Below are 24,880 nucleotides of genomic sequence, written 5' to 3'. Positions count from 1 at the left end.
AGGGGACACTACCACTGGAAATGAGGTGTCTGCAATTACTGCTCCGATAGAAGTAGACACATGGCCACATTTAATCTTGAAGCGCTCCTGCTGGCTAATGTGTTTCCAAAAAGGTCAACCAAGTGGCAGATTTCTCTCTGTAAACAGAGACTGTCATTCAAAGACAGCACACCATAATGTGGGTTACATCGGCCCTTTCCACCCTGCTCCCTGAGATGTGTCCTTTTGCCTCAGAGGGGCAAGCAATTCTGAGCAGCTCGGAGACCTCCCTGAAGTCAGTGTTCCCGGGGCATCAGCTAAACCAAGGCCACCCACAAATTAGAGGAACCACACCTTGATTTCTCTCTTGGCAGTCTCCAACCAGACAGTGTCAACATCAACCTCCAATTTCTGTTAACCCACCTTCCTGAGTCTCTCTCTATCCCTACCCCTCTATCTATCTTCATCCAGCTCCCCAGCCCCTTTCCTCCCCTCTCCTATTAGAGCTACCTTCCCCATCACTTCTCAGCTTATTTTTCTTCTACCCTCCCACCTGCATCCACCTGTCTCCTCTTTCCCGTTACCCTGTGCACCTTTTCTGCCCTTTCCTCCCTCTGCTCCTCCCCTCCCCTCACCTTTTTATTAAGGCGCCTGCTTGTTTTTGTTCATACCAACAAACGGCCCAGGTCTGAAACGTAGCTACCCTTTATTTCCTATGCAACACCTGGTGAATGTCTCCAGCATGTTTGTACATTGCACTCAATCCAAGCATCTACAAACCTTCTTGTTGAACCCCTTCACCATGGTCATTATTTGATCCACTGATCAAAGGTTATATACAGAGGGGTTAGAGTCTGGATGGGGTTATATAGGGAAGGGCATTGGGTCTGGATGGGATTATATGGGGTGGTGTAGGGTCTGGTGGGGGTTACATAGGGAGGGGTGTAGGGTCTGGATGGGGTTATAGAGGGGTATAAGGTCTGGATGGGGTTATATCAGAAGGGGTGTTGTGTTGAAGGGCATAAAGAGTGAGGGGGTACAGTGTCCAGAGGGAAGTACAAAGAGGGAGTCTGGAGGAGAATTTTGAGATAAGGAGGACTTCAGGGGGATTAGAGGCAATGGGATCTGGGGCTGTCTGGGAATGTGTAGCGAGGTGATTCACCAGGATGTTTGTTGAATGGAGCAGGTCTGTTTTGAGGAGAGAGTGGAGAAGAGAGGTCTGTTCTCCCTGGAGTGAAGAAGAGATATAATTGAGGTATATAAAATAGAGATATGGATTAAGTAGACTGCAGGAAATTTCCCCCAGATCAGTGGTGGTGTAATGGCACTGATTTAACACAGATTACAAACAAATAAAGAATACACTCACTAGTAAAACACAGAATTCTGTAGACACTGTGGTTGAAGTAAATGCTGAAGAGACCCAGCAGGTCAAACAGGGTCATTTATGTAGCAAAGGCAGAGATGTATAACCAACATTTCAGGCTTGAACCCTTCACCAAAGTATAAGAAAATGCCGGTGAGCATCAGAATAAAAAAGTGAGAGGGGGAGGGGGATGGCAGGGCAGGAGATGATAGGTGGAGAAGAGAGGGAGGGGACAACAGCACTGAGGGATGGGAGGAGGCAGGGCTGTGTAGGTGAAAGAACTGGAAAGGCAGGAAATGGGGGAAGGGGAAGAAAAGACAAGCAGGTTTAATGGAATGCAGTAAAGTCGATGTTCATGCCATGTGGCTGGAGAGTGCCCAGACAGAAAATAAGGTGTAGTTCTTCCAATCTGTAGGTGGTCAGGGAATAGGGAATATTTATGATATAGAAACCGCAAATGGCCCCAGTCCGGGCACAGGGAAAGCAGCGGTGGCCCCGGCCCCGGTCCGGGCAGAAGGTAGGCGGCGGCGGCCCCAATCCGGGCAGGAGCAAGGGGGAGGCGGCGGCCCCGGCCCCGGTCCGGGCAGAGGGTAGGCGGCGGCCCCGATCCGGGCAGGAGAAAGGGGGAGGCGGCGGCCCTGGCCTCGGTCGAGTGAAGCAGGTGGAGCCCCGGTCTGGGCAGAGAGTTGGAGGCGGTGGCCCCAGTCCGGGCACAGGGAGAGCAGCGGCGGCCTCGGCCCCGGTCCGGGCAGTATGGACCGACCTAGGAGGGGAGGCAGACCCCTCCAGCCCGGGTAAGAAACCTGCATAGGAGAAGGCCACTCCAATATAAAACCTACGACCCAAGGACCTCGCTGCCATGTCCCAGCTTGCTTGGCCACGGTACACGAACCATGGGTGTAAAGGGTGGGGCCAGTACTGCGCGCACTGCACTCCATCTAAAAGCTCCTTTGCGCAGGCCCGAGGACAGGTCCACGTCCTCCCCCTCGACGTCCTCCCCCTCAAAAGATGCTCACAAACTCAAGCTAGCATGCTGGAACATCAGAACCATGCTAGACAAGGCTGACAGCCACCGACCTGAACGTCGGTCTGCCCTCATTGCACATGAAATCCTCAGGCTTGACATCGACATAGCCGCTCTCAGTGAAGTCCGCCTGGCAGATGTAGGCAGCCTCCAAGAACGCGGCGCGGGCTACACACTCTACTGGTCTAGCAAGCCTATGGATGAACGACGCCTATCTGGTGTAGGCTTTATGGTCAAGAACTCCATTGCCTCCAAACTCGAAAACCTCCCGACAGGCCACTCGAACCGGATCATGTCCATGCAACTCCCCCTTCAAAACAAGCGTCGCATCACCCTCATCAGTGTCTATGCTCCAACCCTCCAAGCGGAACCAGCAGAAAAGGACAAGTTCTACACTGACCTGCGCAACCTCATTCAATGCACCCCTACAGCCGACAAGGTTGTCATCCTTGGCAACTTCAACGCTCGCGTCGGCAAAGACTCAGAAACCTGGCCAGGAATCCTGGGCAAGCATGGTGTCGGCAAGTGCAACGACAATGGGCGCCTCCTGTTGGAGCTCTGCGCAGAACAGCGGCTTGTCATTACCATCACCCTTTTTCAGCAGAAGGACAGCCTGAAGACTACCTGGATGCATCCCCGATCCAAACACTGGCACCTCCTGGACTACGTCCTGGTGCGAGAAAGAGACAAACGATATGTGCTCCACACCAGGGTCATGCCCAGCGCGGAATGCCACACTGACCACCGGCTGGTTCGCTGCAAGCTCAACCTTCACTTCAAGCCAAAGCCCAGGAACAGTAAAGCCCCCAGAAAGAGGTTCAATGTTGGAAACCTGCAGTCAGACGAAGTGAGAGGAAACTTCCAGGCAAACCTCAAAGCAAAGCTCGACGATGCAATCCGCCTCACGGACTTGTCCCCTGAAACCCTCTGGGATCAGCTGAAGACTACCATACTGCAATCCACTGAAGAGGTACTGGGCTTCTCCTTCAGGAAAAACAAGGACTGGTTCGACGATAACAGCCAGGAAATCCAGGAGCTGCTGGTAAAGAAGCGAGCTGCCCACCAGGCTCACCTAACAAAGCCGTCCTGTCCAGAGAAGAAACAAGCCTTCCGTCGCGCATGCAGTCATCTTCAGCGCAAACTCCGGGAGATCCAAAATGAGTGGTGGACTAGCATCGCCAAGCGAACCCAGCTCAGCGCGGACATTGGCGACTTCAGGGGTTTCTACGAGGCTCTAAAGGCTGTGTACGGCCCCTCACCCCAAGTCCAAAGCCCGCTGCGCAGCTCAGATGGCAAAGTCCTCCTCAGCGACAAGAGCTCCATCCTCAACCGATGTCAGAACACTTCCAATCTCTTTTCAGTGCCAACCGCTCAGTCCAAGATTCCGCCCTGCTTCAGCTCCCTCAACAGCCCCTAAGGCTAGAGCTGGATGAGGTCCTCACCAGGAAGAGAAATATAAGGCAACTGAACAACTGAAAAGTGGCAAAGCAGCAGGTATGGATGGAATTCCCCCAGAGGTCTGGAAGGCTGGCGGCAAAACTCTGCATGCCAAACTGCATGAGTTTTTCAAGCTTTGTTGGGACCAAGGAAAACTGCCTCAGGACCTTCGTGATGCCATCATCATCACCCTGTACAAAAACAAAGGTGAGAAATCAGACTGCTCAAACTACAGGGGAATCACGCTGCTCTCCATTGCAGGCAAAATCTTTGCTAGGATTCTCCTAAATAGAATAATACCTAATGTCGCCGAGAATATTCTCCCAGAATCACAGTGCGGCGCAAACAGAGGAACTACTGACATGGTCTTTGCCCACAGACAGCTCCAAGAAAAGTGCAGAGAACGAAACAAAGGACTCTACATCACCTTTGTTGACCTCACCAAAGCCTTCGACACCGTGAGCAGGAAAGGGCTTTGGCAAATACTAGAGCGCATCGGATGCCCCCCAAAGTTCGTCGACATGGTTATCCAACTGCACGAAAACCAACAAGGGCGGGTCAGATACAGCAATGAGCTCTCTGAACCCTTCTCCATTAACAATGGCGTGAAGCAAGGCTGTGTTCTCACACCAACCCTCTTTACTATTTTCTTCAGCATGATGCTGAACCAAGCCATGAAAGACCTCAACAATGAAGATGCTGTTTACATCTGGTACCACACGGATGGCAGTCTCTTCAATCTGAGGTGCCTGCAAGCTCACACGAAGACACAAGAGAAACTTGTCCGTGAACTACTCTTTGCAGACAATGCCGCTTTAGTTGCCCATTCAGAGCCAGCTCTTCAGCACTTGACGTCCTGTTTTGCGGAAACTGCCAAAATGTTTGGCCTGGAAGTCAGTCTGAAGAAAACGGAGGTCCTCCATCAGCCAGCTCCCGACCATGACTACCAGCCCCATCACCATCGGGCACACAAAACTCAAAACGGTCAACCAGTTTATCTATCTCGGCTGCACCATTTCATCAGATGCAAGGATCGACAATGAGATAGACAACAGACTCGCCAAGGCAAATAGCGCCTTTGGAAGACTACACAAAAGAGTCTGGAAAAACAACCAACTGAAAAACCTCACAAAGATAAGCGTATACAGAGATACAGAGCCGTTGTCATACCCACATTCCTGTTTGGCTCCAAATCATGGGTCCTCTACCGGCATTACCTACGGCTCCTAGAACGCTTCCACCAGCGTTGTCTCCGCTCCATCCTCAACATTCATTGGAGCGCCTTCATCCCTAACATCGAAGTACTCGAGATGGCAGAGGCCGACAGCATCGAGTCCACGCTGCTGAAGATCCAGTTGCGCTGGGTGGGTCACGTCTCCAGAATGGAGGACCATCGCCTTCCCAAGATCGTTATATGGCGAGCTCTCCACTGGCCACCATGACAGAGGTGCACCAAAAAGAAGTACAAGGACTGCCTAAAGAAATCTCTTGGTGCCTGCCACATTGACCACTGCCAGTGGGCTGATATCGCCTCAAATCGTACATCTTGGCGCCTCACAGTTCGGCGGGCAGCAACCTCCTTTGAAGAAGACCGCAGAGCCCACCTCACTGACAAAAGACAAAGGAGGAAAAACCCAACACCCAACCCCAACCAACCAATTTTCCCCTGCAACCGCTGCAACCGTGTCTGCCTGTCCCGCATCGGACTTGTCAGCCACAAACGAGCCTGCAGCTGACGTGGACATTTACCCCCTCCATAAACCTTCGTCCGCGAAGCCAAGCCAAAGAAAGAAAGAAGAGGTGGTCAGGGTTGGACAGACATGTGAGTGTGGGCGTGTGACCCAGAATTGAAATGGTTGGCCACTGTGGTTGTGGATGGAGAGGAGGTGCTAAGTGAAGGGATTTCCCAGTTTTGACTGGTCTCTCTGATGTAGAGAATGCCATAAAGGGAACACCAGATGCAGTAAATAAGTCCACTGGATGTACAAAATACAGTGTTACTTCATGTGAAAGGTCTGTTTGGGGCCCCAGACTGTGGTGAGGGAGGAGGTGTGTGTAAGTGTTGCACCTCCTGCAGGCTCTGGGGAAGGTGCCAGAGATGCAAAAGGGTGGGGATGGATAAGTGTATGAGGGAATCATGGAAGGGGCAGTCCCTGCAGAAGGCTGAGAGAGGAGGAGCGGGAAAGATATGTCTGGTGATGAGATCCTGTAGTAAGTGCCAGAAATTCCAGCAGATGATATGTTGGATGCGGAGGCTGGTGGAGTGGTAGGTGAGGATGAGGGAAATTCTATGTTGGTTGCATCTGGGAGCAGAGGGGCCAGGGCAGATGAGATGGGAAGTGGAGGAGATGCAGGTGAGGACTGAGTCGATAGTGGTGGAGGGGAAGTCACGTTTGGAAAGAGGCATACATTTCGGAAGATCTGGACTGGAAGACCTCATCTTGGGAACAGATGCAGTGGAGACAGAGAAATTGAGAGAAGGGGATGGAATCCTTACAGGGGACGGGGTGTGAGGAAGTGTAATCCACATAGTTGTGGGAATTGGAGGGTTCATAGCAGTGGTTCTCAACATTTTTCTTTCCACTCAACATACCACTTTAAGTAATCCCTATGCCATCAGTACTCTGTGATCAGTATAGGATTGCTTAAGGTGGTATGTAAGTGGGACGGGAAGGTTAAGAATCACTGCTCTAGTCCCAATTGTTATTGAAATATTTTGCTTGAGAAAAATTGTCATTGACCCATTTCCTTTGGAGTTATGAAACAGTGCACATAGTGAGTCAATTAAGTATAATTAGATACAGTTTTCAAACTTTTTCTTTCCACCCACATACACCCTTAAGCAATCCCTTACTAATCACAGAGCACCTATGGCATAGGGAATATTTAAAGTGGTATGTGAGTGGAATGAAAAAGGTTGAGAATCACTGGTTTATAGTACATGTCTGTGGAAAGCTGCTCTCCCGAGATGGAGACAGAGAGATCCAGGAAGGGGAGAGTATCAGAAATGGACCAGGTGCGTTTGAGATTGGGGTGGAAGTTGGATGCAAAGTGGATGAAGCTGACAAGCTCCTCACAGGTGCATGAGACAGCCCTGATGTAGTCGTTGATATACTGGAGGAAGAGTTGGGGGTCTTGTCTGTGTAGGCTTGCAGCATGGATTGCTCCACAAAGCCTACAAACGGACAGGCTTAGCTTGGACCTATGAGGTCACCCATGGCTACTCCTTTAATTTGGAGGAAGTGAAATTAGTTTAAGGAGAAGTTATTGAGGGTGAGGAGGAAGGTGGAGGAGGGTAGTGGTATAGGGTGACTGGTCAGGTCTTTGGTCAGGAATAAGCAAAGTGCTTTCAGACCTTCTGTGTGGGGGATGGAGGTATAAAAGGATAGGACATCCATCGTGAAGATGAGGCAATTGAGTTTGGGGGATCTGAATTTGTTGAGGAGATGGAGAGAATGTGAGGTGTTGTGGATGTAGGTGGGGAGGGATTGGACCAGGGGAGAAAGGATAGAGTCAAGGTAGGATTGAATGAGTTTGGTGGGGCAGGAGGAGGCATAAACAATGGGTCTACCTGGATGGTTGGGTTTGTGCATCTTGGATAGGAGGTAGAAGTGGGCATTGAGGGGGTGGAGAGAATAAGGTTAGTAGCCACAGAGGATCAGTGACCAAAAGTGATGAGATTGGAGATGGTTTTGGAGACAGTGGCTTGATGTTTGGTAGGAGGGGTTGAGAGGAGGAGGTGTCTGAGAGCTGTCGACTAGCTTCGGCAAGGTAGAGGTCAGTGCACTAGACCACAACTGCCCCACCCTTGCCTACAGGTTTGATGGTGAGGTTGGAATTGTCGTGGAGAGAGTGGAGGGCAGAGTGCTCTGAGGAGGTGAGGTTGGAATAAGAGAGGGGTGTGGTGAAGTTGAGACAGTTGAGGTCTCGGCGGCAGTTGGAAATAAAAATGTCCAGAGTGGGCAGCTGGCCAGGATGAGATGTCCAGGAGGAGGAAGAAGCAGGAGGAAGAGTTCTGGGTGAGGGGTGAAGGGTCACGGTTATGGAAGTAAGCCAGGAGGCAGAGGCGCTGGAAGAAGAGTTTGACATTGTGGCGTGCGTGGAACTCATTGAGGTGTAGGCGGAGGGGACAAAGGTGAGGCCTCTAGGGAGGATTGACCACTCCACCTCAGAGAGGGTATGGTCAGAGGGGAGAGTTAAAACCAAGTGGGGCTTAGAGTGGAGATTGGTGTTATGGAGGATGTTAGGAGGAAGGGGAGGAGGGGGAGAAGGAGGGTTGGAGAGGTCTGAGGATGGAGGTGGGAGGTGAAGAAGATGGGAGGAGGAGGGGTTTGGTGGGGAAGGGGGTTGGGGAAGTCAAGGGACAGGGAAGGAGGAGGAAGGGATAAGGGAGGTCAGAGGGGGTAGGAGGTGGAGGGTGAGGAGGGGGAGAGGGGGAAGGGAGGATAGCTAGAGAAGGAGGAAGAGATGAAGTCTGAGGGTTGAGGGGTAGGGAAAAGAGGAGGAAAGGGAAGGGGAGATGGGGTGGAGAGGGGAGGGGTGTAGGAGGATAGGGAAGGAGTCGTGAGGGGGATGTGAGTGGGATCCTGTCGCGAGATCAGGACCCTGGTGACAGTCTATGTTGGGAACCACATGATGCAAGTCAGCGAGGGAGGCTTCAGCATCTTTTTCTACAGATCCAGTGCTAGAGTCGGCTGTCGAGGTGTCAGGAGCTCCGGAGGGTAGCGGGTTGGGGTTGGTGTTGCGTTGTGCGGAAGTGGCATCAGCCACTGTGTTACTTGTACTCGAGGGATTTGAGGATATCATTTCTATTTAAACCTGGTCATGTGGGATACAATTATCATGTGGCATTTTAAATTCATTAATTGGAGACCTCCACTTATCTGCAAATCATTAGGTCATTAAACTGGGCTGATTTGAAATGATTTGTAAAAAATACAAACATGCCTGAGTGACTGCTTGTCTCATTCATCAAAAAATAGTTTAATTATGTGCAATCATGTCTGTAAATGTCACAGAAAGGGATGGCTGGCAAACCAATTCTAAAGAAGCGTTTTCTCAAAACGAATTCTGGTTTGCCTGCCCTGGTATCAAATTAAAGAATGAAAGAGGCAAGCAGATCCCCATTCTACTAACCAGCCCACTCCGAGATCAGTACCCTCATCCTGCACTACTAAATGTATTGTCTGTCTCAACGGGCTGGATTTTCAATCTCTGCAGGTAAGCGGCATCAGTGAAACGAGGCAGACTGTGAATGCCATTTTAATGTCACAAAAGACTTGATTTTTACTGCTGTGAAAACGTCAGAAGCGCCAGAGCTTCAGACTAATGAGGCATCATGTATTGGCAGCAAGGTAACCTGTGCACAGCAAGTTTCCTGATGCAGTGACATGGACATGGACATCTCAGTGACTGACAAGTCGATCCAGTGGTTGGAGTCACACCTCACATAAAGGAGGATAGTTACTGGATGTCAATTATCCTAGGACTTCCTGGGGGCAGTTAGCTTTGCCCAGCCATCCTCAATCATTTCATCAACCACTTCCTTCCAGCCAAAGGTCAAACACACGGCTGCATCTTCATAGTTGCCCAACATTCATTTCCACTTCAGTAAACGAAGCATCCCCTGCCTGTTGGTGGCAAGGGTTGCAGAGGCTGATGAGTAACATCCATGCCACAACGGTGCCAGCAGTGAGAATTTCCTGAAAGAATTAATTCTGCTCACCTATCCTGGGGTTACAAGTGACCAGAAGCAATCTCACAGCCAGATATCACCAACAGCTCAGTAATATAATTTTGCCTTCTGCGCCCTTGTTTTGATGAAGTGTAGAAACCTCCAACACATGGTTAGTTGTGGACCAGGTTGATGCTCTCGCTGTGCACAGGGAAAGCAAATAATGTTTCTGAAAAAGAGGTCCACAATTCCGGAAAGACCAAAGAACTTTGCTGCCGGTGGAGAATGGACAGATATTTCCAAAATGACCAAGAGAACGTGAAGTACCTTTGTGCACAGCAAGGTCCAACAACCAATGCGATCAATCACCAGTTTTACTCTTAGTGGAGCTGAGGACGGGCCACTAATGGGTAGAATGTTGGAGAAACATAAATGACTGCTGCTCCACTGTGAAGCCTCCACCAGTACTACCCCCATTTTATTTTAAACATACAAACTTTATTCAAACTACAACATTACATACTCAAAACACACACATAGAGCTACAACTGAAACCAAAATCCACCATAACGTGTGGCAACAAAACTGTGAGAGGCACTAATTACAACAACCTCTCTATTACACAGTATACACATCAAATGAAAACATGATTTTCATCATCAACCAAGCACATGATCCCCTGAGGGGACCACCGTTCCCTGAACTCGCCTACCGTCCCCTCAGACTCCGTGTGCTCCCTCAGTACTGCCCATTTTCTTTTGCCTTTTTAGTGGTAAATCAATACCGTCCCTTTATTATTCATCGTCTGAAAGTTACTGGATTAGTTAACAATTCAGGCTATTCACACAAAACATAAGTTACAGACTGAAACATAATTATCTCCTTCAATCCCGTTAAATCCTTGGGAGCCAATCATTCCCAGAAACCCTCCAAACTGTCAATGAGCCCTCACTGAGTGTTCCTTCTTCAGGGATAGACAGGCACACAGGTGTCCTCAGAAGAGGGGCAGGCAGTCAGCCCAAGCTGAACCCTCAGCTGCTCGCTGTCTGGACCAATGGATGGCCATCTTGGCCAGGCCCAGTACCAGATCGACAAGGACAACACTCGACTGACCCTCCCTCCTTGGTACCAGAAGCCCAAAGATCAGGAGCGTGGAACTGAAATGCAGCCAGAACCCGAGGAGCAACTCCTTCAAGTACGCGAGCAGGGTCTGCACCCTCGCACACTCCATATCTCTGCGAAACATGGTCTCAACCAAGCCGCTGTAGTGATAGCAGCTGGTGAGTCCATGAATCAACACAACTCGTTACACAACCCTCTGCCTTCGTTGTTTGTAGGCAAATCACAGATTTCCTCTCTATTTTCACACTCGCTGTAAAGGCTGGGCTGCCATTGCTCCCCACCATTCTCTTTGTACATTTTCCAACTGCGATTGTCTGGGACAAGCATCGTGACCACCTTCTTGTCTTTCAGTGACGTGAAAGAATTCCTGACTACAGGGGTCATAGATGTTGCTGGCCCAGCGCAACTCCTGTGGGCCCAGATCTTTTGGAAGATGAATCTGGCATATTGATGAAAATACAAACTTTGACCACTGTATAAAACAATAGTCCTCAACAGGAGAGGCAAGTCTCATGTTGACTGAAGTCGTACCAACTCAATCCTCCTCAGATCACACCATCCCGCTTTCCCTATGTCAAAATGAGAGTCTGAGATGTGAGACCTTTATCCGAATAACGAGGTAGCAGAGCGAGGAACAGAAATCCCCAGATGCTTCGTGAACTGGCTCCTTGGCAATCCACCAAAGGCTCACAAACTCCTCGAAGGTAAAGCTGAGGCTCCCAGGCCTTCGAGGTGGTGTGGAAAAGTCATCAATAATCGACTACCAAGCTAATCAGTGATGAAACGGCGGTGGAGTCACTGATGTTGAACATTTAAGTAGCAAATTAGGTGAAAGATAATAGTTCTGCAGTGGAGTAAATCCACCCTGGCAAACTGCCAGTTAATTGCTTGAACTGCATAGTTGGAGATAATCATGTTGAGGAACTTTGGGGGACATCCGATGCGCTCTAGTATTTGCCAAAGCCCTTTCCTGCTCACGGTGTCGAAGGCTTTGGTGAGGTCAACAAAGGTGATGTAGAGTCCTTTGTTTTGTTCTCTACACTTTTCTTGGAGCTGTCTGAGGGCAAAGACCATGTCAGTGGTTCCTCTGTTAGCGCGAAAGCCGCACTGTGATTCTGGGAGAATATTCTCAGCGACACTAGGTATTATTCTATTTAGTAGAATCCTAGCGAAGATTTTGCCTGCAATGGAGAGCAACGTGATTCCCCTGTAGTTTGAGCAGTCTGATTTCTCGCCTTTGTTTTTGTACAGGGTGATGATGGTGGCATCACGAAGATCCTGAGGCAGTTTACCTTGGTCCCAACAAAGCTTGAAAAACTCATGCAGTTTGGCATGCAGAGTTTTGCCGCCAGCCTTCCAGACTTCTGGGGGGATTCCATCCATACCTGCTGCTTTGCCACGAAAACCAACAAGGTCGGGTCAGATACAGCAATGAGCTCTCTGAACCCTTCTCCATTAACAATGGCGTGAAGCAAGGCTGTGTTCTCGCACCAACCCTCTTTTCAATCTTCTTCAGCATGATGCTGAACCAAGCCATGAAAGACCCCAACAATGAAGACGCTGTTTACATCCGGTACCACACGGATGGCAGTCTCTTCAATCTGAGGCGCCTGCAAGCTCACACCAAGACACAAGAGAAACTTGTCCGTGAACTACTCTTTTCAGATGATGCCGCTTTAGTTGCCCATTCAGAGCCAGCTCTTCAGCGCTTGACGTCCTGCTTTGCGGAAACTGCCAAAATGTTTGGCCTGGAAGTCAGCCTGAAGAAAACTGAGGTCCTCCATCAGCCAGCTCCCCACCATGACTACCAGCCCCCCCACATCTCCATCGGGCACACAAAACTCAAAACGGTCAACCAGTTTACCTATCTCGGCTGCACCATTTCATCAGATGCAAGGATCGACAATGAGATAGACAACAGACTCGCCAAGGCAAATAGCGCCTTTGGAAGACTACACAAAAGAGTCTGGAAAAACAACCAACTGAAAAACCTCACAAAGATAAGCGTATACAGAGCCGTTGTCATACCCACACTCCTGTTCGGCTCCGAATCATGGGTCCTCTACCGGCACCACCTACGGCTCCTAGAACGCTTCCACCAGCGTTGTCTCCGCTCCATCCTCAACATCCATTGGAGCGCTCACACCCCTAACGTCGAGGTACTCGAGATGGCAGAGGTCGACAGCATCGAGTCCACGCTGCTGAAGATCCAGCTGCGCTGGATGGGTCACGTCTCCAGAATGGAGGACCATCGCCTTCCCAAGATCGTATTATATGGCGAGCTCTCCACTGGCCACCGTGACAGAGGTGCACCAAAGAAAAGGTACAAGGACTGCCTAAAGAAATCTCTTGGTGCCTGCCACATTGACCACCGCCAGTGGGCTGATAACGCCTCAAACCGTGCATCTTGGCGCCTCACAGTTTGGCGGGCAGCAGCCTCCTTTGAAGAAGACCGCAGAGCCCACCTCACTGACAAAAGGCAAAGGAGGAAAAACCCAACACCCAACCCCAACCAACCAATTTTCCCTTGCAACCGCTGCAATCGTGTCTGCCTGTCCCGCATCGGACTGGTCAGCCACAAACGAGCCTGCAGCTGACGTGGACTTTTTACCCCCTCCATAAATCTTCGTCCGCGAAGCCAAGCCAAAGAAGAAATAGTTGGAGATAGCTGAGTTTTACTCAGAAGCAGCAGACTTCTTCTGAACAAGAAGTCTGCCCGAATACTCCCACACCATACACAGAAAGCCCCTTTTGATTCAAATCCCATTTGATTCCTACACCACTCCCCCACTGTGTACTCCAGGGTTACTCCGATAGCATCTCCCATTCCTGCGATCTCTTCCATCAGGGAGGACCAAAGCAGCAGCGCAGGAGAACACTGCCACCTGCAGGTTCACATCAAGTCAGAAACCCTCTGGCTTTGGTAATATGTTGCTGTCCTTCACTGTCAGTGGGGCTGAACCCTGACTGCATGCAAAAGGAACCTCCATATTCAATAGTTATTGCAAGATTCACAGATTGATTGTAATCTGAGCTAGGCAGTGGCCATTCTCCACACTCTCCCTCTGCTAGCTCTCCTTCACTCGTCTGTTATACTGCCTGCAGTGATTACATCTCCTCTCTGCTGAGAGGGTTAAACCTGCCCTTTGAAGTTGCCTTCAGAAACACATCCCCTTTGCTTGCTTAATATCGAAGATGCGAGAAAATCCAAATATGGGAAAAATTGAAAGCAGATGAAGCCTTTAGAAGCCTTTAGATCCACATGAACGTGTGGGAAATGGAGGGGGTGCTGTAGAAACTCAGCAGGTCACACAACATCCACAGGAAGTAAGTAAAAGGCAGTCGACATTTTGAGGTTGAGTCCTTCCTCAGGCACAACTATGGATATTGCATTCGCAAATGAGTTTCCCCAGTACTTTTGTGTACTGTACTAAATGCCAGCATTTATAGATTTTCTTGTTTTACTTGAGCAGTCAATGGTAATGTCTTGAGACCAGTTGAGGAGGTGCTGAAGGTCCTGATGCATATGAAGGTGGACAAATATCTTAGGCCTGATCAGATGTATCCAAGGACACCGTGGACACTTGAGAGGAAATTGCAAGTGGCCTGGGTGAAGTTTTTGAGTCGTTATTAAGTACAGGTGAGGTGCTAGAAACTGGAGGGTGGCAAATGTTGTTCCTCCATTCAAGAAGGGCTGCAGGAAAAGCTTGGGAACTATAGACTAGTGAGCCTAATGTCTGTGGGTGGTAAATTACAAGAGAGCATTCGGAGAGAGAAGAAAAATATGCACTTGGATAAATAATATCTGATTAGGGAGAATCAGCACAGTTTTGTAATTGGAAGGCCTTGTCTTACAACTGTGATCAAGTTTTCTCAAGCTGTGACCAAGGTTTGACAAGGGAAAATTCATAGATGTATATATGGATTCAGCAAAGCATTCGATAAGGTTCCGCATGGTAGGCTGCTCTGAAAGGTAAATCTCATGGGATCCAAGGTGAGATAGCAGAATGGATAGAAAATTTGTTTCTTGTAAGAAAGGAGAGGGTGTTGGTAGAAGGCTGTTTTTTAGGCTGGGGTCCTGTAACTAGTGGTGTGGCATAGGGTTCAGTGCTGGACCCATTGCTGTGTCATATACAGTGTATCAATGATTGAGATGAAACATACATGGTTTGAATATCAAATTTGCAGATGACATTGAAGTGTCTGGTATTGTAGATAGTGAAGAACGATGCCCAAAGTTGCAGTAGGATCTTGATCTGTGGAGCAGATGGGTAGAGGAATAGTTGATGGAATTTAACACCGAGAAATGTGAGGTGTTGCATTTTGGAAAATCTGACAGGTGGAGGACTGACAAGGTGAATCTGGGGAGTGTTGTAGAGCAGAGGGATCAAAGAGTACAGGTACATAGTACCTTGAAAGTGGTGTCATGGGTAAATAGAGGGATGAATAAAACTTTCAATACATTGGCCTTCATTAGTCAGAGCATTGCATATAGAAGTTGAGAGGTCATTTTGCAGTTGTACAAGATGTTGCTGAGGCCCCAATGGGAGTATTGTGTACAGTTTTGGTCACAATGCTATAGGAAAGATGTTGTGAAGCTGGAGAGGGGCAGAGAAGATTTACAAGGATGTTGCCAGGATTCATGGTCCTGAGCTACAGGGAGATGTTGAGCAGGTTAGGACTTTATTCCTTGGATCACAAGAGAATCAGGGGTGTACAAAATCATGAGAGGAATAAATTAACCAAATAGCCATATAACAATTACAGTTTGGAAACAAGCCACCTCGGCCCCCCCTAGTCTGTACCGATTTGTGGTCTTCTCTAGTCCCATCTATCTGCTCCCTGTCCATAACCCTCAAATCCCCTCACATCCATGCACTTATCCAACCTTCTCTCAAATGACAAAATTGACCCTGCTGCAACCACCTCTTCCAGAAGGCCATTCCACTCAGCCACCACTCTCTGAGTGAAGAAGCCCCCTCTCATGTTACTTCTAAACTTTTGCCCCCTAACCCTTAACTTATGACCCCTCGTTCCAATCTCACCTATCCTCAAGGGGAAGAGCCTATTCACATCTACTCTATCTACCCCTTCATAATTTTAAATACCTCTTTCAAATCCCCCCTCAACCTTCTACGCTCCAATGAATAAAGGCCCAATCTACTCAATCTTTCTTTGTATTCTAGATACTGCAATCCAGGCAACATTTTATTAAATCTTCTCTGCACCCTCTCTACATTATTGATATCCTTCCTATAATTTGGGGCCCAGAACTGCACACAGTATTCCAAATTTGGCCTCACAATGTCTTGAACAGTCTCAACATTACCACCCAGCTCCTATATTCTATGCTTTGATTTATAAAGGCCAGCATATCAAAAGCCTTCTTTGCCACTCTATCCACATGAGAATTCACTTTCAAAGAATGATGAACCATTATTCCAAGATCTCTCTGTTCCTCTGCATTCCTCAATACCCTCCCCTTCACCGCATATGTCCTATTTTGATTATTCTTCCCAAAATGAAGCACTTCACATGTATCGATATTAAACTGCATCTGCCACCTTTCAGCCCACTCTTCTAAACAGTCCAAATCCTTCTGCAGTCCCCGAAAACCATCCTCACTATCTATAACTCTCCCTATTTTTGTATAGTCTGCATATTTACTAACCCAATTTACCACTCCTTCAGCCAAATCATTAATGTAAATGACAAACAACAAGGGACCAAACACCGATCCCTGAGGCACACTGCTCGTCACTGGCTTCCATCCTGACAAACAGTTATCCACCGTGGCTCTCTGGCATCTACCTTCTAGCCACCATTGAACCCATCTGACTATGGGACATTAATACATTCCTTACAAACCTTCCAAGTGGAATCTTATTGAAGGCCTTACTGAAATCCATATAGACTACATCTACTGCTCTACCCTCATCAAACTTTTCCTTGTCACCTCCTCAAAAAATTCAACAAGATTTGACAAATGTGACCTTCCCTGCACAGACCCATGTTGGGTGTCCTTGATTAGTCCCTGCCTCTACAGATACTTATATATATTATCTCTAAGAATGCCTTCCATTAGTTTACCGACCACCGATGACAAACTTACTGGCCTATAATTGCTGGGCCTACACCTGGAGCCCTTTTTAAACAGAGGAACCATGTTTGCCACACGCCAATCCTGCAGAACCAAGCCCCCCTCCAGTGACTGTTGAAAAATCACTGTTAGAGCCTCCCCTATTTCCTCCCTGACTTCCCTCAAGGTCCTGGGGAAAATCCCATTGAGACCCAGAGACTTATCCACCTTTATATGCCTCAAAAGTTCCAATACCCCCTCTTTCCTAATCCCTACATTTTCCATAATCATCCCTTTTGATTCTCTTATCCTACACAATTTCATACCCTGTTCCCTTCGAATAGTGAAGAGAAGAACTCATTCAATATCTCCCCCATCTCATTCAGCTCCACACACATTTGTTCGCTCTGATTCTCTAAGGGAACAATTTTATCCTTCACTCTCCTTTTGCCATTCACATATTTGTAATATTCCTTTGGATTTACTTTCACCCTGTTTGCTATAGCCACCTCGTACCTTCTTTTCCAAGCATCTCATCCATACCTTGCTTATTGTATTTAATGTAGGTCTCCCTTTTATTTCAAACCAACTTTTTATTCTCCCTTTAAAACCATGGCTCTCTCGAACATTTGGCCCTGCCTTTTATCTTAACAGGAACATAAAGATTCTGCACCCTCAAAATCTCACTTTTAAGTGACCTCCAATTCTCCTCAACCTCCTTCCCATAAAACAAATCAGCCCAAACCAGTCCTTGCAAATCCCTTCTCATTTCATCCAATCTGGCTTTCCCCCACTCAAAAACTATCCCTTTCCATAATTATATTGAAACTAATGGTTCCATGATTGCTGGATTGCTGGATCCAAAGTGCTCCCCAACGCACACATCTCATTCCCCAACAGTAGATCCAACACTGCCCCTTCTCTAGTGGGTTCCTCAACGTATTGCTGCAAAAAAACTACCCTGCACACATTTTACAAATTCTAATCCATCCAGCCCCTTCACAGATGTGTTTCCCAATCTATATTCGGAAAACTAAAATCCGCCACTAACACAACCCTGTGCTTATTACAAATCTCAGCTATTTCCTTATAAATGTGCTCCTCTATTTCTTGATCGCCACTAAGTGGTCTATAATACACCCCTATAATTGTAACTTCTCCGTTTCCATTTTTTAATTCCACCCATACTGCCTCCCTTGATGAGCCCTCCAATCTATCTCACATCAGCACTGCTGTAATATTTTCCCTGACAATCAATGCCACACCACTCTCTCTTACCCCTCCAATTCTATCACACCTAAAGCAGTGAAATCCCAGAATATTTAGCTGCCAGTCACACCCCTCCTGCAACCACATCTCACTAATTGCCAACACGTCATACTGCCAAGTGTCTATCCACACCTTCAGCTTGTCCACCTTCCTTACAATACTCCTAGCATTAAAGTAAATGCATTTCAGAGATTTTCCACCTCTTACCTTCTGCTTATCCCTATCTTTATGGACAAATCTATTATTTATTACCATCATCCCCCCCTCCATCACGGCACTAATCCTTTTCCTTCTCGATCACCTGTCTTTCCACCCCCAAACTTTGTCTACAAGCCTTCTCTATATTTGTGGACAACCCTTCTCTTTCCTGTTCTCTTTTATATGGACCCCTTCCCCCAACCATTCTAGTTTAAAGCCCCCTTAGTAGCCCTAGCAAATGCCCTTGCTAGAATTCTGGTCCCCCTGGGATTCAGATGTAACCCATCCGTTCGGTACAGGTCCCACCTCCCCCAAAAAAGGTCCCAGTGACCCAAGAACTCGAATCTCTGCACCTTACTCCACCCCTTTAGCCATGCATTCATCCTCTATCTGATACTCTTGACCTCATTGTCGCGTGGCTCTGGAAATAATCCAGAGATTACCCCCTTTATGGTCCTTTTTAGCTCCCTACGTAACTCCCTATATTCCTTTTTTAGGACCACTTCACACTTCCTCCCTATGTCATTGGTGCCAATATGTACCATGACCTCTGGCTCATTACCCTCCCCCCTTAGGATGTCATAGACATGAGAAATTACATCCCAGACCCTGGCACCAGGGAGGCAAACCACCATCCGGTTTTCTTTATCGTATCCACAGAATCCCCTATCAATCCTCCTGACCATCGAATCCCCAATAACTATTTCCCTCCTCTTCCTTTCCCTACCCTCAGGGCTTCAGAGGCTGACCTTGTGAAGGACAGATTCAAAAGAAACTTGAGGGATGACTTTTATACGGGTGTATGGAACAGGATGCTGGAGAAGGTGGTTGAGGCAGGTACTATTCCACTATTCCAATGCTTGAGAAAAATTTGGATACATGGATAGGATAGGTTTAGAGGGATATGGACCAAATACAGGCAGGTGGGACTAGTGTGGGTGGAACACCGGACATCATGGGAAACCTGGGGTGAAGGGCCTATATCCTGGCAGTATGACTCTCTATTTGCTTATGCCTTTGATTTCCCATGCCCCTGTGAGGAATGCCACTTGATCTGACTAACCAGTCCAGTTACCACTGCTGGCCCTCCTTCAATTGTCCCTCCTCCTGATGGTCCTCCGCAGCGGAAGCTGTTCCTCCTGCAACAGTGGTGATGGACGTTGGGGAAGAGTGTGAAGCGGATGGTGGGGAGGGGTGTATTCATGTTACAGGTAGAAAGGCAAGGAGGAGAAGGAGCCAGTAGTCTCCTCTAGTCTCAACCTGAAAGGCCCAATAGTCTTTGGGGTCCATCAGGGCATTGAGGAAGTCTGGGGGAGGGATGGGTACTAGAGCCTGAGGATTCCTCAGAAATGATGGACACCGTGCCTCCACATGACAGTGGCACAAAAACAAGGAGGCATGTGTCTGCAGGGGTCTGAAGGACAGGTGTCGCCTGTTACGAGCCCAGAGGACTCCAAAAAAAACCAGCAGAAACAGAAATTCACCAAGACAATGGTTTCTTAAACAAAAATGTTTTAAATTTTCTTCATACATTATAATAAGATAAATATTTAACTATTAATTTAACTTAACTCCCTTCTAATTCTAAGCGCATGCGCATGTAATGTTTATGTGCTCAGCAAAGTTCTTTGTTTCATTCACTTTTCATTTCTCCAAGTTCACTGGTATCAGGCAATTTTCCATACTGTGCACAGAATTTAACGTTTATGATCACCACCAGGCTCTGGTGCTTTAACTTACATTGTTACTGCTCAGGAAGGTCTTTGTTGGCTTTAGAGAGATAATCATTTGTTTGTTGGACAACCACAAACTGATCTCCTTCAATCAGCCACTTCAGTGTCTTGCCGAAGAAACTTCCCCCCTTGTAGGTTTTTCCAAAAGATAACTTCTTCTTCTTGGTTACTACAAAGAGTTCTTTTTTTTCCCCTATTTTAGAAGAAACATTATTACCAGCCTCGTAATTGACTACAAGGGTTTAGAATAGGCTGAAGTCAGAACTCAAAACCCATCTTGAAATTGGGTCTTGCAGCAGGTCTGCAAAACTTGCAGTTTCACCACAAACTGCTGCAGTAAAACTGACTCTCTCGTTTGCTCTCTCTCCCCAAAGAATGGCATGTTTTTTTCTCTCTGTTTCCAAAACCACCTGACCCCTCCCAGAACAGCAGACCAACCAGAAACATGATCACTGGCTCCAGTTTAGCAATAAAAGATTAATAAATTTCTGAGCTTGGATCTCCAGTAAGTGGTCTATAATACACTATATATTTTCAAATATGTTGTTCCTTTAAAGACAATAGTCCATTTCAATTCTACAACATCAGTCCAATTAACGCCTACTTGTGAAATTTTCACAGGCACACTCAGACAGCATAGATGGAGAGAAGTGGTCAGTTAACATTTCTGGCCAGGGCCCTTTATTGAGGCTAAACTAGGAAGAGGAGATATCAAGAGAAGCTGAGAAGGGGCTAAAAGGGATGGAAAGAGACAGGTTAAGGGTGAGACCATGGTGAGGGAGGGAGGAGAAGTTAGAGAGAAAAGTATGAACAGGAGGGTAAAAAAGAGATGGAAACAGTGGAACCAGATAGTGATGGGGGTTGTCTAAAATTAGAAAAATGGATGTTCATGCTGTTGGGTTTAAGGCTGTTCAGGAGGACTAAGATATGCTGTTCCTCAAGTTTATATTTAGCCTGATCCTGACAATGGATGAGGCCTTGGACAGATGTCTACGTGGGAATAGTGGGGGGAGCTGAAACAGTGAATACTAGGAAATCCAGCTTCAACCTACACACACCGGTACTTGGTGAAGCAGTCGTCCAATCTGTGTTTTGTCTCACCGACATAGAGGAAGCCACACCAAATCCAATTGATCTGGTTGGGTGAAATGCATGCAAAATTCTGGCTCACCTGGAAGATCTTTTTGTGGCCTGGATAGAGGGGGGGGGGGGGAAAGATACAAGGACATTTTACATTTTCTGTGGTTAAGCTGGAAGTGGGTGGGGGTGGAGGAGCAGATGAGGGAGTCTCCCATGGAAAAGTGGATATGCCACAAGTAGGTTGGTGGACTGGGATATCTCAGGGTTGTACAGCAGTCTCATTCATGGTCATGGGTCTGACCTTCAGCATTTGGTTTTAATACACACTTTATAAACTCATCTATTGTTTCCACTTTCATTGTTTCATTACCCATGTTGCTGCTTCCTTCATATTTTCAATAAGAGATCAGGGTTTCGAATCCCAAGGTTGAAAGGAACATCTCTGAAATTCATGGCACTTTTCTAAAACCAGTTGGGCGAAATGGAATGGAAACGTAGAGATCAGTCACTAATGGAGGAGCAGAGGAGTGAACAATTGCACCTTTACTGGGTGTGCAGTGTTAGCCTAGATGTAAAGAAGGAATTGATTCACAGCCATGGAAGAGAATGGATCAGTGGGATGAGTCTGGGATTGATATAGTGCCGTGGGGAGTGAGTGGGGCAGCAGAATTAGAATGGGGTTGATGTAGGGCTGTAAAGAAAGAGTGAGTTAGAGGGATTATTATGGTGATTGATACAGGTCTGTGAGGTGAGAGGCAGGTTGTGGGATTAGTTTGAGATTGATATAGTGCTGTGGGGAGTGACTGGAGCAATGGAATTAATTTGGAGATATGTGTGTGTGTGTGTGTGTGTGTGTGTGTGTGTGTGTGTGTGTGTGTGTGTGTGTGTGTGTGTGTGTGTGTGTGTGTGTGTGTGTGTGTGTGTGTACTGCAGAATATTTTGAAGAATGAATTAGACAGATCTTGATGAGCAGAGAGGAGGAGATTTAGTGATGGATTGGGATACAAGAAGTTCAACCATGACCACACAAAAATATGGAGCAAGTGTGTGGGCCGGGGGGCTGATGCAGCTCTTGTTTATATGTTTTCACATGCATGTCTGTGCATAAGTGTGCGAGGGTGAGAGTACACAAGTGGACAACTGATCCAATCCAGTTCACGACCACCCAATAGGTGTGCTCTCGATGTGATGGTACTTCCTAGTAATGTGATCACTGATGCCCAGTTTACAGTTTGTGTTTCATCAGCACCACTGAGCTCACAACTTTGTCGTGCATTGACCCAATCATGGAACTGGTATCCAAAATCCAGAGGCGATACGAGACATAAAGAAGAGCCGGCACACCTGACGATAATGTGCACCACAGATTTGAGTTGTGTCAGGACATCACTGCAGGAGTCCCTCAGATCTGTGTCCTAGGACATCACGGCAGGAGTCCTCAGATCTGTGTCCCAGGACATCATGGCAGAAGACCGTCAGATCTATGTTGTAGCTTTCCAACACTATTGGCTAGAAGAGCTATTTTATTTAAATGGAAAGATTCTAATCCACCTACTTTAACTCAATGGTTCTCTCAAACGATGTCATGTTTAATTTTAGAGAAAGTTAGGAGTCGTACATTCGATATTTCTGTTAAATTTGAAGAGACTTGACGATCTTTTATAAATTATTTCCACATGACTTAGTATAATTTTATTCCCTTCTGGACTATATTTAATTTTATTTATTTTCTCTTTGTTTGTGAAGACCAGATGATTAATTTTTATTAATAAATTCTCATGATAGGCTGACCAGTCTTTTTATGCTGTTGTTTTTCTTAGATTAGGTGGGGTTTATAAAATAATTTTTTTGAAGTATTGTTTGAGGAGGTGAGAACATATTCATTAATTGAGGTTTAATGTCATATGTTATATATGATATCATTGTTTTTTCCACTTCTTGATCATGTATTCCTATTCTCCTCATGTATTAGTTACCCTATAATATGATTAATAAAAAGATTGAAAAAGAAAGGAGTCCCTCTGATCTGTGTCCCAGGACATCACTACAGGAGTCCTTCAGATCTGGGTCCCAGGACATTACTGCAGGAGTCCCTCTGATCTATGACCCAGGACATCACTGCAGGAGACCATCAGATCTGTTTCTCAGGATGTCACAGCTGGAGTCCCTCAGATCTATGACTCAGGCCACCATCTTCATCTTATTCCATAATTACCTTCATTCCATTATATCGAGGGACATTTACTGATAACTGCCCAAAGACCATGCACATTCCTGGCTTCTCGGCAAATGAAGCCACTTGGGTCTGTTCACCCCAAGGACAGATCTTGGCAAGAAGATTCATGTCACGAAAGTGCAAGTAGAGAGGTCATACCTGACAATGCATGTGACACAAATGTCACCTGCTATTGACCATCCCTTGCTATATGCTTCATTTGTATCTACCCTTATCATTTAATGGCATTAATATCCTGTGAGATCCACCACAATGCCTGGAGATCAGTCTTGTGAGTCCCTCAGCTACTAGAGCAGGCCAGAGGCTGGGTGTCCTGCAGTGAGTGACTCACCTCCTGACAACCAAAGGGCTTTCTTCCATCTGTAAGAAGGTGATGGTACTCTCTTCATTTGTGGGATGAGCAGAGCTCCAACAACTGTGAATGAATTCTATTTTATCCAGGACAAAGCAGGCCACTTGATTGGCTCCCAGACTTGAAACACTAGTGCAGTGCCAAATGTTGCAACCTAATTTTCAGCACCATTTTGGTCAGAATTTGAATGTACATGAATTTTGTACAATGGATATTACAATAAACACATTTATCATCCAACTTCCAATCTCCATTCCAATGAGACTGACTACAAGTTACAAATAATCACCTAACATTGAAACACACCACTTTCTTTTGAGAACTGGCTTTGCAATATTAAACCTGTATGCCAATTGAATTGAAAACATAGAAGAGAAATGGATAAAAGCATACAAAAGCAACTAAATGTTAATTCAATTATCAGCCTTTATGGATAAACTCTGTGTGGGGCATTAAAAGGGGGAGCTAGGTTCAGGGAGTGTGAGGCATTGGGATGGGGATGGGATTTGGGGAGTCAGGCATTGGAATGGTGGGAGTGTAGGGCATTGGGATGGGGATGGGATTTGGGGAGTGTGGGGTATTGGAACAGGAAGGGTTTGGGAAGTGTGAGCCATTGGGAAGGGGTGGATTTGGGGAGTGTGGAACATTGGGACAGGGATGGGGTTTGGGGAGTGTGAGGCATTGGAATGGTGGGAGTATGGGGTATTGGGTTTGGGGTTTGCAGAGTGTAGGCATTGAGATGGGGAGGTTGAGAAATATGGGGCCTTGGGATGGGGGTGTGTGGAGTGTGGGGCATTGGGAAGGGTTGGGGAGCATGGGGCCTTAGGACTGGGGTGGGGAGTGTGGGGCATTGAGACAGGGCTGGGGAGTGTGGGGCATTGAAATGTGGCTGGGGAGTGTGGGGCATTGAGATGGGGGGTGGTTTGGGGAGTGTGGGACATTGTGATGGGGATTGGGGAGTGTGGGGCATTGGGACGGGTTGTTGGGTGAATATAAGGGCTTCAGGTTGCAACATCCAACAACTATGCAGCTCAGGTTCATTACCAGAAACCAACCAATCCCGCCACCATATTCTCTGTACAAATTCTTTCTGGAAAGGAAGTGAGTCATATGATGGAATTCCTCCTTGGTGTCATGGCCTTAGATTTTTTAGTTTAAGCTACACTGAATCTCAGATCACTGAAGATCCCCTGTATTTTGAGAGATTTGAGGCACAGAGTGCATTTCCAATTCCGAAGATTGGTTAACGTTTACATGTGTATTTTCTGTTCTGTCAACACTTCAGTCTGTGAAATAAACTCTGGAGTCCAATCTGGGATGTGGCTGTGACC

Source organism: Narcine bancroftii, chromosome 2 (genome assembly GCF_036971445.1).
Source record: "Narcine bancroftii isolate sNarBan1 chromosome 2, sNarBan1.hap1, whole genome shotgun sequence".
NCBI classification, from domain to species: Eukaryota; Metazoa; Chordata; class Chondrichthyes; order Torpediniformes; family Narcinidae; genus Narcine; species Narcine bancroftii.
This window is presented reverse-complemented; position numbering follows the sequence as displayed.